This window comes from Eschrichtius robustus, chromosome 1 (genome assembly GCF_028021215.1).
Source record: "Eschrichtius robustus isolate mEscRob2 chromosome 1, mEscRob2.pri, whole genome shotgun sequence".
In the NCBI taxonomy this organism is placed as follows: domain Eukaryota; kingdom Metazoa; phylum Chordata; class Mammalia; order Artiodactyla; family Eschrichtiidae; genus Eschrichtius; species Eschrichtius robustus.
In genome coordinates this window covers 82,948,195-82,965,231 of record NC_090824.1, presented here as the reverse complement: position 1 = coordinate 82,965,231, position 17,037 = coordinate 82,948,195, and the positions used below count along the sequence as shown (strand labels likewise).

General features: G+C 36.2%; 1 long non-coding RNA gene across 1 annotated transcript in view; it reads right to left on the bottom strand.

The window, feature by feature from the left end:
- Positions 1–10,681: 10,681 nt before the first annotated feature.
- LOC137767635 (uncharacterized) overlaps positions 10,682–17,037 on the bottom strand; it is a 168,145-nt gene continuing 161,789 nt past the window's right edge. The window contains exon 3 of the long non-coding RNA XR_011074552.1: positions 10,682–15,834. This is a non-coding gene — a long non-coding RNA (uncharacterized lncRNA). The remainder of the gene's footprint in view (positions 15,835–17,037) is intronic.

Sequence of the window (17,037 nt, the reverse complement as noted above, 5' to 3'; positions counted from 1 at the left end):
AACAAGATTAAACTTCATCTGTGGTTACCTTTTTCATAAACGTGACCCAGTCTCCCTCAAGCTGAGTGTCACTTTTACATGCACATTCAAACGTGTTAAATGTCATCTTGGCATGTGTTTCACATAAGGATGGCCAAGCCCTTGGCTAACACAATGCAGGCCTGGAGATGTGTAGTCTCCCTTTGCCCTTTGCCCTGGGGATTCATGGACCAAGACAGGGAAATGTGGTAGGAAGATCAGTGGACACGGAGTTGAAAGACCCCATCCCATCTCGGCACTTTCTAACCATGGGAAAGTAGATGAAACCCTTAATTTCTCAGTTTCAATGTGCTTCTCTATAAAATGGAGGGCAGTTACGCCTGCCTGCCTCATAGAGTTGTTACGAGAATCAAATGAGATAATGTAAGTGAACATACTTCAAAAACCACACGACACACAACAAGGTAAAGGAAAATCTGGATTCAAACTTTTATAGTTCTCTGGCTCTTATTTGAGTTATGAGGAGTTTCGTAAGTCCAGTCTTTTTTATGGTTAGCTCTAACATTTTATAGTGATGCAAAAAAGGGTTGAGAATGTGTGCTACAGTCAGGCAGGAGAAGAGCTGGTACTTCTTTTCCATCTCAATTAACCTCTGCTGAAGGTCACAGACAGACCAGAGCTAAAGGTCCATTTTCCTTTTTGATCTTGTCATGCCTTCAAATGTAAAGGGAAGAAGTAGCTGTTGTAGGATATTCAGTTTTCTGAAATACTCTGAGGAGAAAGGAACATTTTCCTTACGTGGCTCCTTTATTCACATTTTTCTTAAATGAATAGATTTTTTTCTGCTATCTTCTTTGCCTCTTTGTCTCAATCAAACTTGTGAGTGCCTGATTATAGTCATCAATGGTCTGTGATATTTCTGAGTAATATCTTACAGCAGTGGAGGGCCAATGTGTCTCCAGGGCCTCATAGGTTTGATAATATTAAGGCTACTGTAAGAAAAAGGAACTTACCATTATAATAATCCTAATTTCATAACAGTTCAGGCAATTTGTCTTACTGGTATTCCTTTAAGTCATAATCAAAATGTAAAAGCGCAGCACTTTTTAAAAGGTATACATTATTTCACAGTGCGTTAACATTTGTCATGGAGAGAGAACTTTTCTATTTATATGCAACAGATACTGTTTGAACACCTACTATGTGCTCGACAGTATGCTGAGAACAATGAAATAAGAGTAATGGTAACAATATTAAGCATTAGTTGAGACCCTGCTATGTGCCAGATATAGGGCTACAAGCTTTATATGAATGATCTCATTTAAGCCTCACAAGTTAAGTATTCTTGGCCCCATTTACCAGTTGAAGAAACGAGACTTATCAAACTTAAGAAACTTGTGCAAGCTCACCATTCAACAGACATTGACTGATTGTGCAAGCCAGATATCAGCTGTGCTTTCCTTCCTCTGGAGATATAGGTGAGACTGTCTTGAACCACTCAATTATGCAGCTTTTGAATCCCAGTGTCTTCCCAAACTTCCTGCTAATTCCCCTGTCTCCCTTTGTCTCTTGGGTTCTAGCTATGCCTCACCCCCATTAGGAAACTCCATCCTTCGCAGCTTTTCACAACAAATCCCCTGCCAAGCATTCGTGTCATTTGCTGACTTTTGGTAGGTTTTGAGGACCCTTCTCAAGGGCTCACGTTACTCATAATCTTCCATTCATTCATTCATTCATTCATTCATTCTCTCTCTTCCGTCTTTTCCTCCAGGACTGCCCAAATTCTTCTTACTTTCTGTCTTTCTTTCAGAGAGCTCTTTCAGTCTCCACAATTCCTGGGTCAAACTTACATTCTAAACCCACTATAATGCTCTGCAGAACCAGAGGTCTTCCATTTCACAAGCTCTATACTTCTTCAGAAAGATGTAATAACACAAACAATGTGGATTCCTGACATAAATTCCTATTGGGTATTAGCCATGAGAAATAGTTACATACGAATACCTGTTATACATTTATTTTTTTAGTTCAACAACATTACTAAATAAGACAGGGCCCAATTCTACTGATTCTCAGATAATAAACTTTTTAAATTTAAAAATTGGGAGGAAGGGGCAGAATAATATATCAAAAGGCCATGTACCCTCTACCCTTTCCTCGTTTTAAATGTATGTCCTTCAGGCCCATTATGGCAGTAGTTGGCCCATTATTTTCCTGTAAAGGGACAAATAGTAAACATTTTTTTACTTTCAGGCCATAGTCTCAGTTGCAACGACTTACCCTTCTTTCCTACAAAGGCAGCAGCCATAGACAACACATTAACAGATGGACAGGCTTGTGTGTGGATAAAACTTTACTTATGAACACTGAAATTTGAATGTCACGTAATCTTCGCATGCCATTAAATATCCTTCTTTTGGTTTTCTCCAACCATGTGAAACATCAATTTTTTTAATATAAAATTTACTTATATTTATATTTAAATGTAAAATTTAAATAAAAAGCCATTTTAGCTTCATACCAAAAAATGACCATGAGGACTATAGCTTGCCAACCCCTATCTCATATCTTTTATAGTTGTGAAAAGAGCATACTAACCTTAATTAGTAAGAGCTTAATTAGTATGCTCTCAATTTAGTAAGAGCATACTAAATTGTTACATTTTTTTCTGCCCTGCCCTAGCTACATCTCAGAAGAGTTAATATACATTCTAGAAAAAAATGATACTCTTCCCACTAAGTACAATAAGCCCATCATTTCTTACCCCTTCCTCTCATCTCAAAAATGCAATGTAATAATTTTTCTCAAGAAATAGATTTTGGAGGAATGAGTTAAGATGGGTGTACTCTTCTTTGGGCTAGTATTTCCTAAAGTGTATATCATAGAACTCAAACTCCCCTAGATTTTAATGTGTTAGAAAAAAAAGAGTGGATAGGGAGATGCTATGGTATTTACCATTTAAGTTAAGTAAATGCTCACAGGAGTAAAGCTAAACATGTTTTCTTTTTACAGACCCTTAAGTTTTTCAGAGCTTTTAATATTAATATTAATTGTAACTAATGTCAATTATGACTCATCAAGAGGATGATATAGTCAGTGATTCCTGTCTACTAGCCATAGAACTCTTCTTTCTTGAAGCATTTCAAGGAACTAATAGTCTCAGATCTAGAGGTCTGCTACTCAAAATGTAGTCCATGAACCAGCAGCACCAGGTGTACCTGGGAACTTGTGTTAAAAATACTCTCAGGCCACACCCCAGATCAGACTCTTCTGAATCAGAATCTTCATTTTAATGTAACACACAGGTGTTTTGAATGTACATTAAATTTTTTAAACAATGCTATAGACCATAGTTTTGTAAACAATACTTTAAGCTAAAATAATAGCATAGATCCAGAAGCTAAAATAAATTACAACAAGAATTACTAGAAATTTTGGCTACTTGATTTTGAACATAAAATACACTTCCATGGGTTAAAGTTCAGTACCTCGGACTTGTTGCTTACATTTTTTACTTCTTCCTTTCTCATCATATTCTGATGTTTGCTTTTATTTCCCTTTTGTTTTTGTGGGGTTGGGAGAGCAGGAGAGAGACAAGGCAATTGAAAAATACAACTTAACAAAAGATACAATAATTGACTCCATGTTCTGAATGTCTTCAAAGCCTTAAGCAAAAATCATCATCGTGGAGCTAGAAATGTAAAATAGAAATAAGCCTCTATTTTTGTTTCTGATTCTTAATAGAAACACTAATCATCATCATCTTTCAATAGATCCACAGTTCTCTCCAGGAGCATCTGAATCTTTATTATTTCTATTACTTTGAGTGAATACAATGATTTTCCAGGTAAAAGTCCTAACACATGTTCTTCACCACGAGCCTGCGTATGTAGGTAGGAGTAACAACTAAATCTGACTGATGTTTACTGCAAGTAGATTTCTAATGGCCTTGTATAAAATTTACAGCGCAAACTCTGCCTTCCAGACATATATCTGTTTAAAACCCCCGTGATCCATGGGCAAATAGTTTTCTTATATTTGTTAAGTGCTTGTTATGAATAAGAGCTGTGAAGTTGTTCTGTACTTCACTATTGGCAGATACTGTTTGGAAATCAAATGAGGCTCTTAAATGGGTTCATATAAATTTTCATTGTGTACCACTAGTTCAGATAGCTAAGGAACTTCTCTATTGCTATTCTCAAGCCCCCCTTTTGTTGTTACTGTTATTAAATTGTACCATATGATAAGAAATGTGTTCCTGATTTTATTCTCCAGTTACAGCTCTGGATCTGTCATTCTCTCTCTCTCTCTCTCTCTCTCTCTCTCTCTCTCTCTCTGACACCTCAGAAAGAGTAATCTGATTTTAAAAGGTGGAAATGAGGCACAATTGAAAATAACATTCACATTGTCTCTATTTGCAAAAATCTTTCCAGTTTCCAATTTGTTGGTCCCTTTTGTAAAATGATTCAGCATATAAGATTAAAAAGTCGTAAGACTCCCAGAGGACTGGATCCTCACTGTCCTCAGAGAAAGCCATTGAGAGTATTCTGCATTAAAGAGATTCGTGGGCCATGTAGCAGAACAAGCATCTGGATCACATATGTAGCTAACAAGGATGGATATATGTAATAAAAATATTTCTGCACTCACCGTGCAGTAGTGGCACCGAAAAGACCCTAACTCCAGCAATAATTCTTCAACACAACTCTAATGCAATGATAGCCTGTGAACAGTTGACCCTAGCTGTGCTCTCCTGCAGGATACTAAAGCGAGGCTTGTTCTTGTGTACATTCCTTGATGTTTAAGGCTTTCAGTTGTTATAAAACTCATGTGCTCAAATGTATCAGCCTAAGATTCCTGTAAAACTGAAGCCTTTGGATCATATTTGATGATTGCAAAATAGTCAATAACTAGTTATTCAAGTATTAGGTAACAAACTTGAATTAGACCGCAAGTTCTTAAAGGGCTAACATGTGACCCATGTTGACTTTTTAATTCAGTTTATTTAAACTAAAACAAGAACAGTTCACCCAGTTCGCCCACCCTCCATCCCCCACCTCTGGCAACCGCCAGTCTGTTCTCTGTATCTATGACCTTGATCTGTATAAATACATATTTTAGATTCCACGTGTAAGGGAGATCATATAGCATTTGTCTTTTTCTGCCTGACTTATTTCACTTAGCATAATGCTCTAAAGGTCCATACATGTTGTCACAAATGCAAGATTTTATTCTTTTTATGGCTGAGTAATATTCCATTGTGTGTATATACCACAATTTCTTTATTCACTTATCCATCTTTGGACACTGAAGTTCCTTCCATATATTGGCTATTGTAAATTATGCTGCAGTGAACATAGGAGTGCATATATCTTTTCAAGTTAGTGCTTTTGTTTTCTTCAAATAAGTACTGAGACGTGGAAATACTGGATCATATGGTAGTTTTATTCTTTATTTTTTGAGTAACCTCCATACTGTTTTGGATAGAACCTCCACCAATTTACATTCCCACCAACACCGCACAAGTGTTCGCCTTTCTCCATATCCTCACCAACACTTGTAATGGCTAGTATTTTTGATAATAGCCATTCTAACGGGTGTGAGATGATATCTCATTGCAGTTTTGATTTGCATTTCCCTGATGATTAATGATGTAGAGCATCTTTTCATGTACCTCTTGGCCATCTGTACATCTTCTTTGGAAAAATGTCTATTCAGATCTTCTGCCCATTTTTTAATGGGATTGTTTTTTTTGCTTTTGAGTTGTATTAATTCTTTACATATTTTGGATATTAGCCCCTTATCAGCTATATGATTTGAAAATATTTTCTCCCATTCAGTAGGTTGCCTTTTCATTTTATTGATGGTTTCCTCTGCTGTGTAGAAGCTTTTTAGTTTGATGTAGTCCCACTCATCTAATTTGATATTGTTGCTTTTGCTTTTGGTGTCAGATTAAAATAAATCATTGCCAAAACCTATGTCAAGGAGCTTACCACCTGTGTTTTCTTCTCAGAGTTTTGTGACTTCAGGTCTTAATCAATTTGAAGTTAATTTTTGTGTATGGTGTAAGACAGTGGTCCAGTTTGATTTTTGCATGTGGCTGTCCAATTTTCCCAGCATCATTTATTGAAGAGACTGTCCTTGCCCTTGTATATTCTTGCCTCCTTTGTCATAAAGCGACCATTTTTGTGTGGGTTTATTTCTGGGCTCTCTATTCTGTTCCATTGATCTATGTGTCTGTTTTTATGCCAATACCATACTGTTTTCATTACTGTAGCTTTGAAATATAGTTTGAAATCAGGGCATGTGATGCCTTCACCTTTGCTCTTCTTTCTCAAGATTGCTTTGGTTATTTGGGGTGTTTTATGGTTCCATACAAATTTTAGGATTTTGTTCTATTTATGTGAAAAATACCATTGGAATTTTGATAGGAATTGCATTGACTCTAGATTATTTGCGGTAGTATGGCCATTTTAACAATATGGATTATTCCAATCCATGAGCAGTGAATACCTTTCCGTTTATTTGTGTCTTCTTCAATACCTTTCATTAATCTTATAGTTTTCAATATACAGGTATCTTACCTTCTTGGTTAAATTTATCCTTAGGTATTTTATTCTTTTTTGTTACAATTGTAAATGGGATTTTTCCTGAATTTCTCTTTCTGATAGTTCATTATAAGTGTATAGAAACACAACAGATTTTTGTGTATTGATTTTTTGTATCCTGCACCTTTAGTGAATTCATTTATTCTAACAGTTTTTTGATGGAGTCTTTAGGGTTTTCTGTATATAATATCATGTCATATGTAAGTAGTGGCAGTTTTGTTTTTTTTTTTTTTTCTCTTTCCAATTTGGATGCCTTTTATTACTTTTCTTGCCTGGTTGCTCTAGCTAGGACTTCCAGTACTATGTTGAAGAAGAGTGGTGAGAATATTCACCCCTTTCTTGTTCCTGATCTTAGTGGAAAAGCCTTCAGCTTTTCACCATTGAGTATGATGTTAACTGTGGCTTTGTCATATATGACCTTTATTATGTTGAAGTACATTCCCTCTATACTTTCTTTGTTGGGATTTTAAATCATAAATGGATGTCGAATTTTGTCAAGTGCTTTTTATACATGTGTTGAGGTGACTGTGTAATTTTTATCTTTCATTTTGTCAATGTGGTGTATCACATTGACTGATTTGTGTATGATGAACCATTCTTGCATCTCTGGAGTAAATCCCACTTGATCGTGGTTTATGATCCTTTTTTAATGCTTATTATTGAATTCAGTTTGCTTAATACTTTGTTGAGGTTTTTTGTATCTATGTTCATCAGGGATATTGGCTTGTAATTTTCTTTCCTTGTGGCATCCTTGTCTGGTTTTGGTAATCAGGGTAATTTTGGCTTTGTAAAAAAAGTGTGGAAGACTTCTCTCATTTTCTGTTTCTTTGTAAGAGTTTGAGAAGATTGGTATTATTCTTTCTTGAATGTTTGGTAGAATTCACCAGTGAAGCCGTCTGGTTCTAGACTTTTGTTTGTGAGAGATTTTTGATTACTAATTCAATTTCCTTGCTAACAATTGGTCTGTTCAGATTTTCTGTTGCATCATGATTCAGTCTTGGTAAGTTGCATGTTTCTAGCAATGTATCCATTTCTTCTAGGTTGTCCAATTTGTTAGCATATAGGTGTTCATAGTAGTCTCTTATGACCCTTTGTATTTCAGTAGTATCAGTTGTAATGTCTCCTTTTTCATTTCTGATTTCATTTACTTGAGTCCTCTCTCTTCTTTTCTTGGTGATTCTAGCTACAGGTTGTAAATTTGTTTATCTTTTCAAAGAACCAGCTCTTAGTTTCATTGATCTTTTCTATTGTCTTTTTAGTCTCTATTTCACTTATTTCTGCTCTAATCTTTGTTGTTTCACTTCCTTCTAACTTTGGGCTTTGATTTTCTTCTTTTTCTAGTTCCTTGAGGTGTAAAGTTAGGTTGTTTATTTGAGACTTTTCTTGTTTCTTGAGGTAGGCATGTATCGCTATGAACTTCCCTCTTAAGAACTAGTTTTGCTGCATCTCATATATTTTGGTATGTTGCATTTCCATTTTTATTTGTCTCAAGTTTTTTTAATTTCTTTTTGATTTCATCTTTGACACACTGGTGTTCAGATACATGTTATTTAATCTCCACATATTTGTAAATTTTCCAGTTTTTTTCATGTAATTAATTTCTATTTTCATACTATTGTGGTCAGAAAAGGTGCTCAATATGATTTCAGTGCTCTTAAATTTATGAAGATCTGTTTTGTGGCCTAACATATGATCTACCTTGGAAAATGTTTCATGTGCACTTCAGAAGAAAGTGTATTCTGTTGCTTTTGGATGGAATGTTCAGTAAATATCTGTTAAGTCCCTCTGGTCTAATGTGTAGCTTCAGGCCCACGTTCCCTTATTGATTTTCTTTCTGGATGATCTATCCATTGATGTAAGTGGGTTATTAGAGTCCCTTCCTATTATTGTATTGCTATTTCTCCCTTTAGGCCTGTTAAAATTTGCTCTATATATTTAGATGCATCTATGTTGGGTACATAAATATTTACAAATAAAACTTCTTGCTGAACTGACCCCTTTATCATTATGTAATGCCCTTATTTGTCTTTTATGACGGCCCTTGTTTTAAAGTCTATTTTGTCTGATATAAGTATCAGCTTTTTTTGGTTTCCATTTGCATGGAATATCTTTTTCCATCTCTTCACTTTCCGTCTGTGCGTGTCCTTACATCTAAAGTGAGTCTGTATATGTATGCTGTAGGAGCATAAAGATAGGTCTTGTTTTTTATCCATTCAGCCTATCTGCCTTTTGACTGAAGAATTTAGTCCATTTACATTTAAAGTAATTATTGATAGGTATGTGCTTATTGCCATATTATAAATTGTTTTCTGGCTGTTTTTATAGTTCCTCTCTGTTTCTTCTTCACTTGCTCTTTGTGGTTTGACTTTCTCTAGTGGTATACTTATATTACTTTCCGTTTATTTTTCGTGTATCTGCTGTAGGTTTTTGCTTTGTGGTTACCATGAGGCTTACATATAACAACTTTTATCTATAACAGCCTATTTTAAATTGATGACAACTGAAGTTTGATCCCGTTGTAAAGCTCAACATCATTACTCTCCCCCACAACATTTATGTTTTTGATGTCACATTTTACATCTTTTTATATTGTGTATCCCTTAACTAATTGTCATCATAGTTATTTTTTACTACTTTTGTCTCTTAACCTTTATAATAGCCTTATAAGTGATTAATCCACTACCTTTACTATATATTTACCTTTCCAATGAGATTTGTTATTGTGTTCTTGTTACTAATTAGTGCCCTTTCTTTTCAGTTTAAAGAAGTCCCTTTATAACACTTCTTGTAATGCTAGTTTATCGGTGATGAACTCAGTTAGCTTTTGCTTGTCTAGAAAACTTTATCTCTCTTTTACTTCTAATGATAACTTTGCCAGGTAGGATATTCTTGGTTGGAAGATTTTTTTTTCTTTAAGCATTTTGAATATATCATGCTACTCCCTTCTGGCCTGCAAAGTTTCCTCTGAAAAATCTGCTGATAGACTCTGTGGGGGTTCCCTTGTGTGTAATAAGTTGTTTTTCTCTTGCTGCTTTTAAGATTCTCACATCATCTTTAAATTTTGACATTTTAATTATAATGTACCATGGCTTGGGTCTCTTTTGGTTCCTCTTATTTGCACCCTCTGGACTTCCTGGATCTGTATATCAGTTTCCTTTCCCAGGTTAGGGAAGTTTTCAGCCACTATTTCTTCAAATAAGATTTATGCCCCTTTCTCTCTGTCTTCTCTTTCTGGGAGCCCTATTATGCGAATGTGAAACCATTTGATGTTATCCCATAAGTCCCTCAAGCTATCTTCATTTGTTTTTTCATTCTTTTTTCTTTTTACTGCTCTGATTGGGTGAGTTCCACCGCCTTGTCTTCAAGTTGACTGATCGTTCCTCTGCTTCATCTCGTCTGCTCTTGCACACATGTAGTGTATTTTTTAGTTCAGTGTTTGTATTCTTCAGCTCTGTGACTTCTATTCGATACTTTCTTATATTTTCCATCTCTTTGTTGAAGTTCTCACTGTGTCCATCCATTCTTGTCCCCAGTTCATTGAGCGTCTTTATGACCATTTCTTTAAATTCTTCATCAGGTAAATTATCTCCATTTCATTAAGGTTTTTTCTTAGCTTGTTCTTTTATTTGGAACATATTCCTCTGTTGCTTCATTTCGCTTGACGCTCTGTGTTGATTTCTATATAGTAGATGAAACAACCACCTCTCCCAGTCTTAAAGGAATGGCCTTGTGTAGGAGTTGAAGCTTGACATTGAGTCCTGCCTCAGGTCTTGGTTGTCTCTCAAACATTTGTCTTTGTCCAAGCAGCCTACTTACTACATGTTCAATAACTCCCAGTAGTTGAGGATGTGCCAGTACCTGTTGGTGCCCCAAAGGGGAGGACCTCAGCACCTAGATTCAGGCTGACTAAAAGCCAGACCCTTAGACATCATATTTTATTTATTTATTTATTTTAATATCTTTATTGGAGTATAATTGCTTTACAATGTTGTGTTAGTTTCTGCTGTACAACAAAGTGAATCAGCTATATGTATACATATATCCCCTCCCTCTTGAGCCTCCCTCCCGCTCTCCCTATCCCACCCCTCTGGGTCATCAGAAAGCATTGAGCTGACCTCCCTGTGCTATGCAACAGCTTCCCACTAGCCATCCATTTTACATTTCGTAGTATATATGTGTCAATGCTACTTTCTCACTTTGTCCCAGCTTCACCTTCCCCCTCCCCTGTGACCTCAAGTCCGTTCTCTACATCTGCCTCTTTATTCCTGCCCTGCCACTAGGTTCATCAGTACCACTTTTTTAGATTCCATACATGTGCATTAGCATATGGTATTTGTTTTTCTCTTTCTGACTTACTTCACTCTGTATGACAGACTCTAGGTCCATCCACCTCACTACAAATAACTCAATTTCATTCCTTTTTATGGCTGAATAATATTCCATTGTATATATGTGTCACATCTTCTTTATCCATTCATCTGTCGATGGACACTTAGGTTGCTTCCATGTCCTGGCTGTTGTAAATAGTGCTGCAATGAATACCGTGGTGCATGTCTCTTTTGGAATTATGGTTTTCTCAGGGTATATGCCCAGTACTGGGAATTGCTGGGTCATATGGTAGTTCTATTTTTAGTTTTTTAAGGAACCTCCATACGGTTCTCCATAGTGGTTGTATCAATTTACATTCCCGCCATCAGTGGAGGAGGGTTCCCTTTTCTCCACACCTCTCCAGAATTTATTGTTTCTAGATTTTTCTGAGGATGGCCATTCTGACAGGTGTGAGGTGATACCTCATTGTGGTTTTGATTTCCGTTTCTCTAATGATTAGTGATGTTGAGCATCCTTTCACGTGTTTGTTGGCAATCTGTACGTTTACTTCAAGAAATGTCTATTTAGGTCTTTCACCCATTTTTGGATTGGGTTTTTTTTTTTTTTTTTGATATTGAGCTGCATGAGCTGCTTGTAAATTTTGGAGATTAATCCTTTGTCAGTTGCTTCGTTCGCAAATGTTTTCTCCCATTCTGAGGGTTGTCTTTTCGTCTTGTTTATGGTTTCCTTTTCTGTGCAAAAGCTTTTAAGTTTCATTAGGTCCCATTTGTTTATTTTTGTTTTTATTTCCATTACTCTCGGAGGTGGGTCAAAAAGGATCTTGCTGTGATTTATGTCATAGAGTGTTCTGCCTACGTTTTCCTCTAAGAGTTTTATAGTATCTGGCCTTACATTTAGGTCTTTAATCCATTTTGAGTTTATTTTTGTGTGTGGTGTTAGGAAGTGTTCTAATTTCATTCTTTTACATGTAGCTGCCTAGTTTTCCCAGCACCACTTATTGAAGAGACTGTCTTTTCTCCATTGTATATTCTTGCCTCCTTTGTCAAAGATAAGGTGACCATATGTGAGTGGGTTTATCTCTGGGCTTTCTATCCTGTTCCATTGATCTATATTTCTGTTTGTGTGCCAGCACCATACTGTCTTGATTACTGTACCTTTGTAGTATAGTGTGAAGTCAGGGAGCCTGATTCTTCCAGCTCCATTTTTCTTACTCAAGATTGCTTTGGCTATTCGGGGTCTTTTGTGTTTCTTTTGTGAAATTTTTTGTTCTAGTTCTGTGAAACATGCCATTGGTAGTTTGATAGGGATTGCATTGAATCTGTAGATTGCTTTGGGTAGTAGAGTCATTTTCACAATGTTGATTCTTCCAATCCAAGAACATGGTATATCTTTCCATCTGTTTGTATTGTCTTTGATTTCTTTCATCAGTGTCTTATGGTTTTCTGCGTACAGGTCTTTTGCCTCCTTAGGTACATTTATTCTTAGGTATGTTATTCTTTTGTTGCAATGGTAAATGGGAGTGTTTCCTTAATTTCTTTCTGGTTTTCGTTGTTAGAGTATAGGAATGCAAGAGATTTCTGTGCATTAATTTTGTATCCTGCTATTTTACCAGAGTCATTGATTGGCTCTAGTAGTTTTCTGGTGGCATCTTTAGGATTTTCTATGTATAGTGTCATGTCATCTGCAAGCAATGACACTTCTACCTCTTCTGTTCCAATTTATATTCCTTTTATTACTTTTTCTTCTCTGATTGCCATGGCTAAAACTTCCACAACAATGTTGAATAATAGTGGTGAGAGTGGGCACCCTTGTCTTGTTCCTGATCTTAGAGGAAATGTTTTCAGTTTTTCACCATTAAGAATGATGTTGGCTGTGGGTGTCATAAATGGCTTTTATTATGTTGAGGTAGGTTCCCTCTGTGCCCACTTTCTGGAGAGTTTTTATCATAAATCGGTGTTGAATTTTGTCAAAAGCTTTTTCTGCATCTTTTGAGATTATCACATGGTTCTTATCCTTCAGTTTGTTAAATGGTGTATCACACTGATTGATTTGCGTATATTGAAGGATCCTTGCATCCCTGGGATAAAACCCACTTGATCATGGTGTATGATCCTTTCAATGTACTGTTGGATTCTGTTTGCTAGTATTTTGTTGAGGATTTTTGCGTCTATGTTCATCAGTGATATTGGCCTGTAATTTCCTTTATTTTGTGACATCTTTGTCTGGTTTTGGTATCAGGGTGATGGTAGCTTTATAGAATGAGTTTGGGAGTGCTCCTCCCTCTGCTATATTTTGGAAGAGTTTGAGAAGGATAGGTGTTAGCTCTTCTCTAAATGTTTGATAGAATTCACCTGTGAAGCCATCTGGTCCTGGACTTTTGTTTGTTGGAAGATTTTTAATCACAGTTTCAATTTCAGTGCTTGTGATTGGTCTGTTCATGTTTTCTATTTCTTCCTGGTTCAGTCTTGGAAGCTTGTACTTTTCTAAGAATCTGTCCATTTCTTCCAGGTTGTCCATTTTATTGGCATATAGTTGCTTGTAGTAATCTCTCATGATCCTCTGTATTTCTGCAGTGTCAGTTGTTACTTTTCCTTTTTCATTTCTAATTCTGTTGATTTGAGTCTTCTCCCTTTTTTTCCTGATGAATATGGCTAATGGTTTATTAGTTTTGTTTAGTTTATCTTCTCAAAGAACCAGCTTTTAGTTTTATTGATATTTGCTATTGTTTCCTTCATTTATTTTTCATTTATTTCTGATGTGATCTTTATGATTTCTTTCCTTCTGCTAACTTTGGGGTTTTTATTTGTTCTTTCTCTAATTGCTTTAGGTGTAAGGTTAAGTTGTTTATTTGAGATGTTTCTTGTTTCTTGAGGTAGAATTGTATTGCTATAAACTTCCCTGTTAGAACTGCTTTTGCTGCATGCCATAGGTTTTGGGTCGTTGTGTTTTCATTGTCATTTGTTTCTAGGTATTTTTTGATTTCCTCAGTGATCTCTTGGTTGTTTAGCAGCATATTGTTTAGCCTCCATGTGTTTGTATTTTTTACACAGTTTTTTTTTCTTGTAATTGATATCTAGTCTCATAGTGTTGTGGTCGGAAAAGATACTTGATACGATTTCAATTTTCTTAAATTTACCGAGGCTTGATTTGTGACCCAAGATGTGATCTATCCTGGAGAATGTTCTGTGTGCACTTGAGAAGGAAGTGTATTCTGTTGTTTTGTATGGAATGTCCTATAAATATCAGTTAAGTCCATCTGGTCTAATGTGTCATTTAAAGCTTGTTTCCTCATTTATTTTCATTTTGGGTGATCTGTCCATTGGTGTAGGTGGCATGTTAAAGTCGCCTACTATTATTGTGTTACTGTCGATTTTCCCTTTTATGCCTATAGCATTTGCCTTATGTATTGAGGTGCTCCTATGTTGGGTGCATAGATATTTACAATTGTTATATATCCTTCTTGGATTGATCCCTTGATCATTATGTAGTTTCCTTCCTTGTTTTTGTAGGTCTCTTCCTTCTCTTGTGTTTCCTGCCTAGAGAAGTTCCTTTAGCATTTATTGTAAAGCTGGTTTGGTGGTACTGAATTCTCTTAACTTATGCTTGTTTGTAAAGCTTTTGATTTCTCCGTCGAATCTGAATGAGATCCTTGCTGGGTAGAGTAATCTTGGTTGTAGGTTTTTCCCTTTCATCACTTTAAATATATCTTGCCACTCCCTTCTGGCCTGTAGAGTTTCTGCTGAAAGATCAGCTGTTAACCTCATGGGGATTCCCTTGTATGTTATTTGTTGCTTTTCCCTTGCTGCTTTTAATATTTTTTCTTTGTGTTAAATCTTTGTTAGTTTGATTAATATGTGTCTTGGCATGTTTCTCCTTGGATTTATCCTGTATGGGACTCTCTGCACTTCCTGGACTTGGTTGACTATTTCCTTTCCTGTGTTGGGGAAGTTTTCGACTATAATCTCTTCAAATATTTTCTCAGACCCTTTCTTATTTCTTCTTCTTCTGGGACGCCTGTAATTCGAATGCTGATGTGCTTCTTGTTGTCCCAGAAGTCTCTGAGACTGTCCTCCATTCTTTTCCTTCTTTTTTCTTTATTCTGCTCTGTGACAGTTATTTCCACCATTCTATCTTCCAGCTCACTTATCTGTTCTTCTGCCTCAGTTATTCTGCTTTTGATTCCTTCTAGAGTATTTTTAATTTCAGTTATTGTGTTGTTCATTACTGTTTGTTTGCTGTTTAGTTCTTCTAGGTCCTTGTTAAACGTTTCTTGTATTTTCTCTATTTCCAAGATTTTGGATCATCTTTACTACCATTACTCTGAATTCTTTTTCAGGTAGTTTGCCTATTTCCTCTTCATTTATTTGGTCTTGTGGGTTTTTATCTTGCTCCTTTGCCTGTAAGATATTTCTCTGTCTTCTCATTTTGTCTAATTTACCGTATTTGAGGTTTCCTTTCCCCAGGCTGCAGCATCATAGTTCCTCTTGCTTCTGTTCTCTGCCCCCAGCGGTGAGATTGGTCCAGTGCCTTGCATAGCTTTCCTGATGGGAGGGACTGTTGCCTGCATTCTGGTGCGTGGAGCTCTTTTCCCTCTGATGAGCAGGGCCTTGTTAGGTGGTGTGTTTTGGTGTGTCTTTGAGCTTAGTATGACTTTAGGTAGTGTGTGTGCTGATGGGTTGGTTTGTGTTCCTGTCTTGTTTGTTGTTTGGTGTGAGGCGTCCAGCACTGGGAGCTGCTGGCAGTTGGGTGGAGCCAGGACTTGGATTCAGATAGAGGCCCCCATGAAACTTCTCAGCAATTGATCTTCCCTGGGGCCAGGAATTCTCTAGTGGTCCAGCATCCTGGAGTCGGTGCTCCCACCCCAGAGCCTCAGGCCGGACTTCTGGTCGAGGGACCAAGACTCCACAAGTCGCTCATCCTGGCAATGAAGGGGATTAAAAAAAAAAAAGACTAATAAAACCCCAGACAAATGGTAAAAAGTAAAATCAAACAGACAGAAACAGAAACAAGGAAACACGCACACACACAAAAGAAACAAAAACAGAACCAAATAAATCAAAAAGCAAGAGAACAACCAGATAAACAAAAGAACTCAAGAACGAAATCAAACAATTAAAAAGAAAGCTGACAAAAACCCAAAACCCAAAAACAAAACCAAGGCAGAGTGCCAACTGAAGAATGAAGCAAAGAAACAAAACAAACCGACAAAAATGATTTAAAAAAAAAGAGAATCAGAGAAAGGGGATAGAAGACAGAATAACAGAAAAACAACATAGAAATAGAAAAAGAAAATGAAAACAAATAGAAAATATATTAAAAAAAAGACAAACAAAACCCCAGAGAAATGGTAAAAAACAAAATCAAATAAAAACAGAAACAAGGAAATGCAAACACATGTAAAAGAAACAAAAATAGAGCCAAATAAAAGAAAAAGTAAGAGATCAACCAGACAAATAGAAGAAGTCAAAAACGAAATCAGACAATTAGGATTAAGACTAACAAAAACACATAACCTAAAAACAAAACCAATACAGTGTGCCAACTGAAGAATAAAGCAAGGAAACAGAACAAACTGGTAAAAATGATTTAAAAAATAATAAAATAAAATGGGACAAACACAGGACAACAGAAACACAAAGTAGAAATGGAAATATTTTTTTAAAAAAAATATATATTAAAGAAAAAAGAAGAAAAAAAGGGAAAGAACATAGAACAGAAAAGCAAAAATAGAAATGTATAAAAAAATTAAAATAAAAAATATGTTATAAAACATGGAGATCCCAAAAGACTAAATTAAAAAAAATTAAAACAAACAAGAAAGAAAAAGAAACCAAAAAAAAAAAAAAAAAAAAAAAACCAGCCAGAACCAACAACAGAATGAATCAAAACATAATAAAAATAATAGTACTAATGGTGTTTTCCTGGCATCTCAGCTGTCAGTGTCCTTGCACATGCTGTGAGCCACAGCTCACCTCCTCCTTCCCAACAGGCTCTCCTCTGCCTCTGGGCTGGTCTCTGGACCTGCTGTGAGCCCTTTGGGGACCGCTCAGACTCTGATTGGGCCCAATTCCTGTGTGTGCTTGCCCTCAACGTCGACAGCTGCCAGAGCTAGACCGTTTTC